This window comes from Capsicum annuum, chromosome 11 (assembly GCF_002878395.1).
Source record: "Capsicum annuum cultivar UCD-10X-F1 chromosome 11, UCD10Xv1.1, whole genome shotgun sequence".
Lineage (NCBI taxonomy): Eukaryota > Viridiplantae > Streptophyta > Magnoliopsida > Solanales > Solanaceae > Capsicum > Capsicum annuum.
In genome coordinates this window covers 178,810,668-178,824,008 of record NC_061121.1, presented here as the reverse complement: position 1 = coordinate 178,824,008, position 13,341 = coordinate 178,810,668, and positions in this window count along the sequence as shown.

The window sequence follows — 13,341 nt, the reverse complement described above, 5'->3', positions numbered from 1 at the left end:
CTCAGTAGAACTTAGTCAATTGCAGACCTCAGGAAGACACAGTAATCTCAGTAATCAGTCATAGTAGTATTCAGTATTTAGTTTAGAACTTAGTAGTATTCAGTATTCAATTCAAACCTCAGTAGTATTCAGTATTTATTTCAGACTTCAGTAGTATTCAGTTAGTTAACAGAGTTAAGTAATATTTTCATCGGTCAATGAAACTCAATAGTATTCAGTTTAGACCTCAGTAGCATTAAGTTAATTAATAGAATTCATTAATATTTCTATTAGTCAATGGAACTCAGTAGTATTCAGTATTCAGTTCAGACCTCAGTAGTATTCAGCCAGTTAATAGAATTCAGTAATATTTTCGTCAATCAACGGAACTCAGTGAACTCAGTAACAGTTTAGTCAAGCCTAGTGTGAAGTAGGAAAATCAGTTTAGTGTCTATACAGTTGGGAGTAGGATTCAGCACCAAGTGAACCTAAGGTTGGGAACTCACCTGCCAGTTGAGGATGTGATTCTTAGAAGCAATCCTTACATTCTAAAACAACATCAAACCTACCAGATGAGGGTTGATGGGCTTGTTTAACCTATCAGATGAGGGTCCCGTTGTTCTCATTAGAGTACCTATTAGATGAGGGTCACTCACAGCTTGTCCTTACCCGTGGTATGGTATTAACACCCTTCCAACTAGGGCTATAGGTTAGACCCTGAAATCAGTTAGAAAAGGGGTATGTCGGCTAGATGATTACCTCTCACAGTCTCAGTTTCAAATTTAGTCTTCAGTATAGAACACTGATAGCTCTACAGATTTAGGACTATCAGACAAAGTCACTCAGCTCAGTATGGAACTCATCTATTTCCACAAGATCAGGACTGTCAGAAATAGTCAGTTAGTTAACAGTATATCAGTTAGCAGTAACCCAGTTATCAATATCTTAATTATCAGTAATTGCAGCTATCAGTTACTCAGTAATCAAAACTCAATATTCAATTCTAGAATAGTCTCAGTCATAGTATCAGTCAACAAATTAGATCAGTAACTCAGTTCAGTTTTAGGTTTGCTTGACCATCGCCTACAGTTATCAGTTATTCAGTTATTAGTATTTTTGTATCTCTTTTTATAGACTATTTTAGAATCATGTTATGTGTTTGGTCTTGCAACCTAAGATAATACAGTCTTTACGAATTCATGCTCAGCTGCCTCATGTTACTCAATCAGTCCCTTTCTCTTATCCATAATACTCTACAGTTTTAGTCCAGTTATTTAAACTAAGTACAATCCAATTCCATATGCCCAGTATTCAGTTTCAGTTATACTTATATCATTAAAGTAAGTTTTACAGAAACTAAGTGTAGAGATTCACCAGCTTATCAAATCATGTTTATTACTCATGTTTTAAGATATTTTCAGCTTTTAGTTTATTCCATCCTATTGGTGAGTCTACTTACACTTAGCATGCATGTTTCACGATTACGTATGAAATCAGTTTTACTTATTGCATTCACCCCTACATACTCAGTACATTCCAGAAGTACTAATCCACATATATGTCTGTGTGGCTACATTTCTCATAATGTAGATACCAGTTGTAGCCCGCATATCACGATCAGACAGTTGCAAATTCCCGCTAGCAGGTGATGATTTCTCCTACTTTGGGAACTCCAGATAGTTTAGTTCATGTACAGTTTAATTATTTTCCATGTGTATTAATTAGTGGTAGTTGGAGGCATGTCCCAATATCTATAGTCAGTATAGTAGAGGCTTCATAGATGTCAGTCAGAGTCAGTTATGTAAATTTCAGTTTCATCCTTCAGATTTATTAGATTGTAAAGCTTTATCAGTATTGTATCTATTTTAGATCTTTAGTATGACTATGTTTCCACATAGCAGAATAGTTATTTATTATGTGATAATTCAGTTGCTTAACAGTATGCCAGTTCATGGGTTAGCTTGGGATAACTTGTGGTTCCAACCACCGTGTGACATCTCGGGATAGATTTTTGGGGCGTTACACATATACATTGATGCTTCTAAACACTTAACACTTTATTTTCAACTCCTTAGAATACTAGCATTACACATAAATATCATAGCCTCATAACTTAACAAAACTTTTGAAAATGCACTAAGGGTTCACATAGTCTATCTATTTCTCCCTCAATTTAACTCTACATAACACCATATAACAAATCACTAGACTTCTCCATACTAAGAGATTTAAGAACATAAGATAGGCATACATGTCCCTCAAAACTTAACACCAAGCACACTTTGTTCTTACAACCCAAGTCTCTTAAGCATCTATTGATTTAGCCACCATATCACTTTCAAATCTAGACCTCGTGCATATATAACAATTACACACTCTAATATTTCATAAGTCATCAATCTAATCTTTTTTACACATTACATGTAACCTACTAATTCACTCCCACAAATCTGACATCACTATCCTCGAGCTAACATTTTTATCATCACAATTAACATCTAAAGTTCAAACTTAGTGTCTAGTAACAATCATATACCACCAACAAAAGATCCCACATAATATACTAGTCCACTAAATAGATAAATTCACCTAAATTCCTTATTTAACTTAACTACGGCCCATAAGAACATTCTTCCTTACCTCCTTAATACTATACCTTAATACTCCTTACACATCTTCTCACATACCAAACCAACTTACAACCACTAGATAAAAAATCAAGGGGCCCTTAGTGTATTGAAATAACCCAATAAGGATAGTCAATCTTAATCTTATTACCTAGCCCCTTATAGTCTATGGAACAATCACCTCCCTCATATCACATCCACTTAACCATGCATACACCCTAACTATCTTCAAGATTCTATAAACACCATTGAGTCCCCTCTTTCTATGATCTCCCCAAGTGAATGCTAAATTCATAAGTTATTAGCCAACCAATCCTTCCATTCACAACCTATGATTTATTTCACTACTACCATATTTAGTCCTTGTGAGATAATTTTTTCTTTCAACTAAAGATGCAAATATTGCAATTAAGCACTCTCTTTAACTGACTACCACTATGTTAATCTTTGGTGCACCTTAAACAACACCATAAAAGCATAATACCCCCAGCACTCACTTAAAGGTCATGCAAACACAACTATCTCTTTTTTACTAAAAAGTTACCTTCACCCTGACTTCTAAATATAAGATCCATATCACTAATCCCCAGATCACCTTACTACTCATAGTTCATAACACCCTAATTTATACTACCTCATAGGATTGAAATACCACCACGATATTCAAATATGTATCCTCCCCTTAAGCGAGACGTCTGCAATAAAGTTCTCAAAATGTAAATTAACAATCTTACCTCAAGCTGAAAAGCATAATTTATGAAGTTAGAGGTACACGCTTGAATCAACACACCTTAATGTACTAATGGACTCCTTCAAGTCCTTGTGCAATTCAATAACTTTAGAATAAATCATTTGGAAAGGACCACACTATTAGAAATCTAAGCCTTCACACTTGTGTTGCCTCAACAATAAGACATAGACCATTGATTAGAGCAAGGAATAATGTTACATAACTTTTATATGGACAACACAATTGAATAATCTAGAGTATGAAAGAATGAGAAATATTTCCCAAGTACCTCAGACCCTTCTGATTATAAGTATGGTTCACGATATACCCATAATCAAGAATCTTCTAGAAACGGCTTTATGGACACCTTACAACCCTAAACCTAGGATCCAATACCAACTTTGTCATGACCCGAACCAGGGCCTAGTTGTGACGGGTATATCAAGTCTGTTTTTAATGCCCTAGAATTTTTCCCTTGACATCGCATGGTGCTTAAGACTAAAAATATCCCTAGGCTAACCCATGATATCTATTTGGCTTAAAACTCACATAAAAAGTGAACTAACAAATATAGAAACTGAAGGTAAATGATTTCATAAATAAATAAAAGTCTTTAACTTGGAAATCTTAAACAAACTCTTTGATGTTAAAACATACACAGTCTGATAAGCCTCTACTACTAACTAGAGAGCCACAGGGATATGCCCCAGTTGACCCAAAGATAAATGAAAAATAACTGAATTATTTACATTACTGAACAAAAGTCTAATGAATCGGGTCCTCGGACTATAAGGAATCATAAAAAGTTTGGGTGTAGGTGATAATGCTTGTAGTCAATCATGCAACTGGAATCTAGTTCAAAAACTGACATTATAAGACAACATAGCACATAGACATATATGTGGGACAGTACCTCTGGAATGTATTAAGTATGTAGGGGTGAATACCTAGTTAAATATAGGGGCTAAATACGTAAGTGCTCTTTAAAATGATACATGCTAAGTGTAAATTACTTACCTTGGACTTGAGTACAAATAACAAATGCAAGATCATAAAACATAGATATCAAAGCATATGAATAATCTTAGTGAGCCATAATACTTATATTTTAAAATCTTTGCTTTTAGTTTTTCTTATGGGATATTGTTCTAACCCACATAAACCATATGAGCCATCATGGAGTCCAATGTCTTACCACATTAGGTAGAGCTTTTCTACCATTGTCATCGGAATAGAACCTTAACTTAAGTGATCACTAAAATTCATCCATATTGGAAAAAAAGCTTAACCTATAGTGGCTCGTGGTTTCTAGGAATTTTGGATAAACTCATCTGCATTCCTTTTATGGTGCTAAATACTACTCCTAGAATACTTATATTCTTATACTTTAAGAAAATTACCTTAAAATATCATAAGGGTCTATAGAATGAAAATCAGTATTGCTTCTCTTCACTTTAAGTCAGAATCAAGATGAACAGTTTATGGATTTCATGTCTTATATTTAGATCAAAAGATCAAATTTTCTTTAAATCATGTTATAGAACATATCAATGGAGCTTAAGAGAATCAACTTCTTGAAAACTCAATACTTGTACTTAAGACTTGGAATTCATGCTTTTGTTCATAGAAATTCGTTACAAAACATCATTCTAAGTCAAAAAAGATTAAGGTATTCCCATCAAGATAATGAAATTCAAATCACAATATAAGTCTTATGAGTCAAAACATGGATGTATGTAAACCTTGATACACTTAAAGCTTTTAATCATATGGTAGTATCATGTTTCAAGAATATGGTTATTTGGGTATGAACCCTAATTCAAAAAAGTAAATTAAATCTTAAAATTACACTTTTTGGGCACGAGGATGAAAGAATAACTTTATTCATAAACCCCATATACCAGAAATTTCTGGACTTGTGAAAAGAGTTTGAACCTTGGGACTTGAAAGATGAATTTATGTGAGGAACCCTAATCTTGATCTTCTTGAAGATGGGAAGAGAGATGATGTTTGTTAATTGATTGAGGAATAAAGGAAAATAATGCCTCTTTGAGTTTTATAGGTCGTGGGTTGGAGTTATAAGAGAAAAAAAGATCAAAATGCCCTTTAATTAAACATTACAGAATTTGGTACTCAATCATCATGAGTCCATTATACGACTCCTATGGTGAAGGTACGAGTGAGCCTCATTACTCGTAAGCTCTGCAGAATCAAAATGGTATACACTGATCAACATACGAGTCAAAATCTAAGACTAGTAACATCACAATACAACTTGTAGCCCTCACTCGTAACTTGGACAGAACCATAGGGAGTCTACATTGGTGAACTCACAATGTCCCTTCATATGATTCGTACTATGCTTGATGACTTTTAGGGTCAACTCATAACTTGAGCAGAACTCGAATTACCTATACAAACATGGGTATGACTCAATATGCATGACTCATATGAAATATGTATGACTCACGAGATTGAGTCGTATGATGCGCAGAAGCTTTCAGACATATGGTATTACAATATCTCTCCCTTGGAAACATTCATCCTCAAATGAGATTCATCTAGGATTTAGAAAAAGAACCAACATACCCTTAACAAACTTAACCAAGCTTACATCTATCAAAAAAATCTACTTACTCACAATATATATAATGATATAAGGATACTTAAACAGACTAAAAGATGAAGAGTCTTGGCTGAAAATAACTATTTACCTTCTGTAGGAGTTGACTTGGAAGAAAAGAGGTGAGGGTACTTGGTCATCATGTCTGCTTCAGCTCTCCAAGTGGCCCCTTCAACTAGTTGGTTTCTCCAAAGAACCTTCACTGATGCTACTTTCTTATTCATTATCCTTCAGACCTGCCTACAAGTATCTTCACAAGAATCCCCTTATATGTCAAGTTTTCTTGACCCTACTATTCTCTAGGGGAACAACTACCGAAAGATTTCTAATGCACTTTTGAAGCATCAAAATATAAAACACTGGGTGAACCGCAGCTAACTCTAATAGAAGATTTAACTAATAAGCAACCTCTCCTGGAATACACCAGTATGTTATCTATAAATAAAACAACAAACATATCTAAGTACTACTTGAAGACCCTATTCATCAAATCCAAAAAGGTTGTAGGGTCATTTGTTAGTCCAAATTACACAACCACAAACTCAAAATGGTTGTACCTCGTTCAGAATGCTATTTTTGGAATGTCTTTCTCCCTAACTTTCAACTGATGGTATCCTAACCTAAGGTCAATCTAGGATAACTACTGGGCCTCCTAAATTTTATCGAATAGATCGTCTATTCTAGGAATTAGATACTTGATCTTGATGGTAACCATGTTTATCTATCAATATTCTATAGCCATTCTGAGAGTGTCATCTTTTTTGCGCACAAAAAAGATAGGAGCACCTCACATAGAAATATTGGGTCTGAAGAAACCTTTATCTAAGAGGTCATTAAGATGCTCCTTTAACTTATTAAGTTTGGTCGGAGCCATACATTATGGAGGAATAGATATGGGTTGAGTATCAGGAAAAAAATCAAGATCAAATTCTATTTCTCTATCTAGAGGTACCCTTGGCAAATCTTTGAGGAAAACCTTCGAGAACTGACTGACTACCCGAATGGATTAAACTATCAGGGCTTAAAACTTAGTATCTTTGACTCAAACTAAATGATAAATAAACCCTTTTGATATTAATTTTTGGGCCATAATATAAGAGATGAAATAACCTTTAGGAGACACAGAACTACCCACCCACTCAAAAACTGATTCATTGGGAAACTAAAACTTCACCAAGATGGTGCAATATTCTATTGATGCATAGCATGAATAAAATCAATACATGCCCAAAATAATATCAAAATCTACCATCTCTAACTCTTTTAGGTTGGTAAGTATGATTTTATGGAGGAAAGTAATAGGATACTCCATATAGACTCATCTAGCAACATGACTCACCCACAGGGGTAGAAACAAAGAAAGGTTTAGAGAATTTTTAGGACCTACCTCAAAATTTATAGAAACCAATAGAGTTACATAAGAGAGATTTAATCCTGGGTCTAGGAACACAAATACATCAAGGTGAAAGGCATAAAGTATACCAGTGATAATATCTGGTAAACTCTCTTACTCCTGATGGGATGGTAAAGCATAAAATCAATTTTGGTGCTGACCGTCACCAGTACTAGATGACGTATTCTATGGTGGAACTGGGCGGCCTAGCTAACTATCACAAGGATGGGTCCTGCCACCACAACTATAGAAACCCCCTTTGCCCATTAAACACTCACCGAGATGGGTCCTGCCACATATTGCATGTATCGAGTAACTAGGCCTCCTGACTATACTATTTTAAGACTTGGAATTTGAAGTCCTACCCTACTACTCATACCTGGTCCTAGGTGCAAGGTCACTAGATGAAGATGGTGTGGGCATTAATGAAAGATCCTAAAACTGCTAATGGTTTCCCCCTCCTTACCTTTACTAACTATACTCAAATTGTCCAATCCTAGCTCTCTTGTTTCTTTCTCTCTTTTCTTTAACTTTTCTACCTCAATCTATTAATCATGATTCGTCAATAAAGCAATATCTATATCCCCAATCAGTATGGTAGTCCTACACTCCTTGACCATCAAATCAAACACTCCAGTAACAAACTTACTTATTTGAGCTCTATAGTCAGATAACAACTCTGGGAATATTTAGACAATTGAGTGAACTTAAGGCAGTACTCCTTCATAGTCATAGAGCCCTGCCTCAATTTCATGAACTCCTCCACCTTAGCCTCCCTCATCTCATGAGGAAAGAACCTATCTATAAAGCACTCTGAAACACCCGCCAACTTATAGGATCTACATTCTTAACCGTACCATTCTTTCATATAGTGACCCAATCATAAACAATATCTTTCAACTTATAGGATGACAACTCTATACTCTCCTCTTTAGTAGTATGCATAATTTGAGTAATCTTTCCCACCTAATCAATAAGGAGTTAAGGATCCTGATCCACCTTTAACATATGGAACTCGGGTTGATTCATCCTCATATAGTCCCAAATTTGGACTGCAGCTAGGTTACTATTTTGCTAAAGTGGTACTATTGTTTGTTGGTTTTCTTGAACATTGGCATTCACAACTTGGGCCAATGCTTGAAAGGTAGCCCAAAATTTTGCATAAGATATATTCTCATCCAGAGGGTCTATATGTAGGGGTGGTTGATCACTATTTTGGCATGCGTCGGCTCAGTAATGAGGAATATTTAGTCATATAAAAGCATGAGTTAAGGAAGATAGAGACAACTATAAGAACAATTGATTATGAAATAAATAACGATTCCTAACTTGTTTCATAGCCTCTTGTTCATAAATGTGGTGCACTTTACATTCATGATCAAGACTCTATGTAACGTAGCTTATCTGACTCCCTAGGACTCTTTAAAACATTAGTCTCTGATACCAAGTTTGTAACTCCCCAAAATTTCTCCATAGACATCACAAAGTGCTCAAGACTACGAATAGCCCTAAGCTAACCCATGATAGCTATTTAGCTTAAAACTTACATGAAAAGTGAACTAACAAATATAGAAACTGATGGCAAATAACTTCACAACTAATTGAAAGTCTTTAAATTTGACATCTTAAACGAACTCTTTGATCATAAAACATACACAGTCTAGCAAGCCTCTACTACTAACTAGAGAGCCACTGGGGCATACCCCAGCTGACCTGAACATAAACAAAAAATAACTAAAATTATTTGTATTACTTAACAAAAGTCTGATGAGTAGGGTCCTCAGACTATGAGGACGCACCAAAAGTAGAGCACCAGAATCTACATTATAAGACAGTGTAAAACATAGACAAATATGTGGGTCAGTACTTCTAGAATATACTGAGTATGTGGGGCTGAAAGCATAGTTAAAAACAAGGCTGAATACTTACCTGTACTTTCAAATAATGCATTATATGTGTAAATGAATCACCTTGGACTTGAGTATATATAGCAAATACAAGATCATAAAATGTGGATATCAAAGCATATAAATAAGCTTAGTGAGCCACAACGCTTAGATTTTAAAATCTTTGATTTTAGTATTTCTTATGGGAGATTCTTCTAACTGACGTAAACCATGTGAGCTATCATAGAGTCCAATATAATACCCATGTTGGGGAGATCTATTCTACCCTTTCCATTGAAATAGAACCTTAAACTAAGTGATCACTAAACTTCATCCATATTAGGAAAAAGCTTAACCTACGGTGGCTCGTAGTTTCCAGAAATTTAGGATACACACATTCGTATTCCTTTCTCGGTGCTAAATACTACTCCCAAAATATGTATATGCTCATACTTTAAGAAATCCCCCTTAAAATAGCATAAGGGTCTATAGAATGAAAACCAGTTATGCTTCTCTTTACTTTAAGTTAGAATCAAGATAAATAGTTTTTGGATTTCATGTCTTATCCTTAGATCAAAGGATCAAAATTTTCTTTAAATTATGTTATAGAACATATCAATGGAGCTTATGTAACACCCCGTATTTCCCTAGAATAATCTAAGTCCTGGTGCATGAGAATTCGTATATGAAATTTTTGAAACACTAATTATATTTTTGTTTAGAGCCTGCCATTGCATAGGAAATTTAATTAGATTACCAATGATATAAAATTCAAAAAAATCCAATAATCGGGTAAGAAGTTATGGTAATTTTAAGTTTCAATTGCAAAACCCCATTATTTTAACCTTGGGCGCATCACGGAGGAGGCCAATCTCCCATTTCACAAAATCCAGTAAGGGTCAACGATCCTGGCGCATCGTGCCATTGGTCAATTTGACATTTGAGGATTTCCATTATGACTCCACGATAATGGCAGGCAGTGGAGCAGGCCAACTTCTCGTTTATCAATTTCCAGTGGGCCTCCGTGATTATGATGCATCGCAGATATAGCCAAAATGGCATCCACAGGTTTATCGTGATGGTGGTGCACTGCAGTGTTTGTTTGGGTCCCATTTGTCCCTTTTCTAGTGTCTTGGTGGGATAGTGGTGCATCACACCAAGGCCAAAAATCGGGATTTCGGTATCTAGCTTGTGTTTTTAAATTCGTTTAAGGGTATTTGGGTATTTTTCCTAAGTCCTAAAATTTCCCTAAACAAGAAATTTATCCCCTAATTAACCTAAATACTCATCATTATTCACTTTCTCTCAAATTAAAAATCCCCTCTTTCAAGAAGAAGAAACCTAGCTCTCAAGAATCAAGGTCAAATCTCAAGATCTCTCCATCAATCCTTCCAAATTCATCATCCCAGGTATGTTAGATGTTCATTCATAGATTTCTTTCATCCATGGAGTCCAAGTATCCATTTTATATACAAATATATCATCTTTTCAAGATTTATGATATTAAATTGTGATTTAAAACTATGAATCTCCATGAAGTTCCTTGAATATTGATTTTTATATCATACTTTAATGGAATTATCGTTGTTACCAAATCCCCCATGTTTTAATATTTTCATTCTTTGAATTAGATTATGATTTAGTGTTATAAATGTTAAAGTCATGCTATTATTTCAAGTTTTATGCTATTCCCGTGAATTGACTAAACTATGAAGCACAAGTGTTTGATAAAATGCCTACAAGACTGATTTATTTAATAAGAGCCTTCATGTTTTGGCCTTCAAGCTTTAGTGTCTTTCCAGTATTATTATTTTTGGGGGTATTGAATACCCAAAAACCACAGTTGTTTATTTAGTATAGTCTCAGTACATTACAAAATAGTCTTCAGATTATATTATGAGCATTATTAGAATAGTCAGATATCAGTTATTCAACTCAGAACAGTCTAGTATCTCAGTGTCTTTTAGTTAGGAGTAGGATTTAGCATCAAGCGAGTGTAAGGATGGTGGCTTCCCCGTCAAATAGTCAGAGTCGTTAGTATCAGTCCCTATACTCTAGAACTACGTAGAAAGTGTAGGATATGAGTAGTCACCCATCAGATTAGGCTTGACTATCTCATAGTGGCCACCATCAGTTCAGGCTTGACACCCTTAGTCCTTTGGACATTATATCAGTTTAGTGGAACCACACAGCCATTGTTAGTACCCATGGCATGGTATTAACACCCTTCTAATTGGGGTTACAGGTTGGACCCCGATTAGCTCAAATTGGGGAATGTTGGTTAGATAATACCTACCACAGTCTTAGATATAGTCTCAATTACAGTCCCAGCTCAATTATCCAGTCTTAGTATTTTTTTTACCAAAGCATACAGATTTCAGTAATCTTAGTATATCAGTTTATAGATTTTACTCAGTTCATGTTATATGCTTGATCATCCGTCCACAGTATTTATAGATTTTCCTACATTTTCATTATCAACAGATTCCATGCTCTTTATTTAGTACTCCAAGATTTACATGTATGTCCAGTTAATTATTATCATTCTTATTCATAAGACTATGCATATCATCCCACATCATTTAGCATACCAGTACATTCAAAGTACATCAGAAGTTTCAGTAGCAGTGGTGAGTCCTCATCATCCAAGGATAATTATATTACTTCATGTCTTTATCTCAGTAGTTAGTAGAGTTAGTTGGGGCTTGTCCCATCAACTCACAGTATTTAGTTTAGAGTCTTTTCAGAAACTACAGTTAGCTATTCAAACTATTCAGATTTTAGTATTTTTATCAAATTCATAACTCAGTAAAACCTTACGGCATTTCAGTTATTCTTCTATATTCATGATTATATTATTCAGTTCTAACAGAAGGTACCAGCTCATAGGTTAGATTGTGGTCCCTCGGGATCGTAAGCATCGTGTAATGACTAGGGGGTAGTCTCGGGTTGTTACAAACCTGGTATCTAAGCCTAAGGTTTAAAAGAGTCCTAGAAAGTCTGAAAGATATGTCGAGTAGAGTCTTGTGGATGGGTGTGAAGCGCACCACACTTATAGACAAGAGGCTACAAGGCTGTAACGATCGAAAATCGCCTCCCGAGATGCCACACGGTGCTTAAGGCTACAAGTAGCCCCAGGCTAACCCTTTGAGCCTATTTATACTAATAACTCTCATTTTAAGATGAAATAATTCAAACACTAGCATACTCATATCCTATGAAAGGGAATACGAAGAAAATCCACGATCCAAACTATCATAAAACTGGAAACCTTAACACAACCACAATCTGATAACTAGTCTAACAAAGCCTCTACTAATCCATGAACTAGAGAGCCATTGGGATAGGTGCCCAACTGACTCAAAATGAACTGAAAGTAAAAACATAGTCTTTCAAATGCAAAAATGTCTAAAGATAGGTCCTCGAACCATGAGGACTCACCACTATAGGAATCTAGATAGAGGTACTCAAAAGTCACTAATGAGGCTGAGACTGAGGTGGTAGGATATAGACAGAGGTTCTCAAAAGTCACTGAAGAGGCTGGGACTGAGCACCTGAACCTACATTATAAGACAATGTAGCACATAGACGTATATGTGGATCAGCATTTGGGAATGTACTGAGTATGTAGGGGTGCATGTATTTATATAAAACAATATCAATACTTTTTAATCAAATGATGCATGAAATAAGTAATGACTCATATGGCTCGAATAAGTATAAAATGTAATGCTCATGAATCATGTAGAATGGAGCATGTAACACAAATCTAGAGAGTCATCATAGTTTAACTTTGAAATCGGTAATCTTTTCTTATTCTCATTACCCATAGGCTAAATGAAACTTTAAATAATACTTTCAACTCATTCATATGTCTCATGAAGAGAAACTTCTATAATGCTCAAGAACTCATAACTCCTTTGAACTCAAGTACTTGGAATTTAGAATTATATAACTTTGAAACATACTTGAAGGCATTTCATTCACTTTAGGAAAATATCTCGTTTCAAGCTTTAGGGAAAAATACTTATATCAAGGAAAAATACTGTAGTCTAAGGGAGCAAATCTGTAACGTTACTATTAGGAAAATAACTTGTATCAAG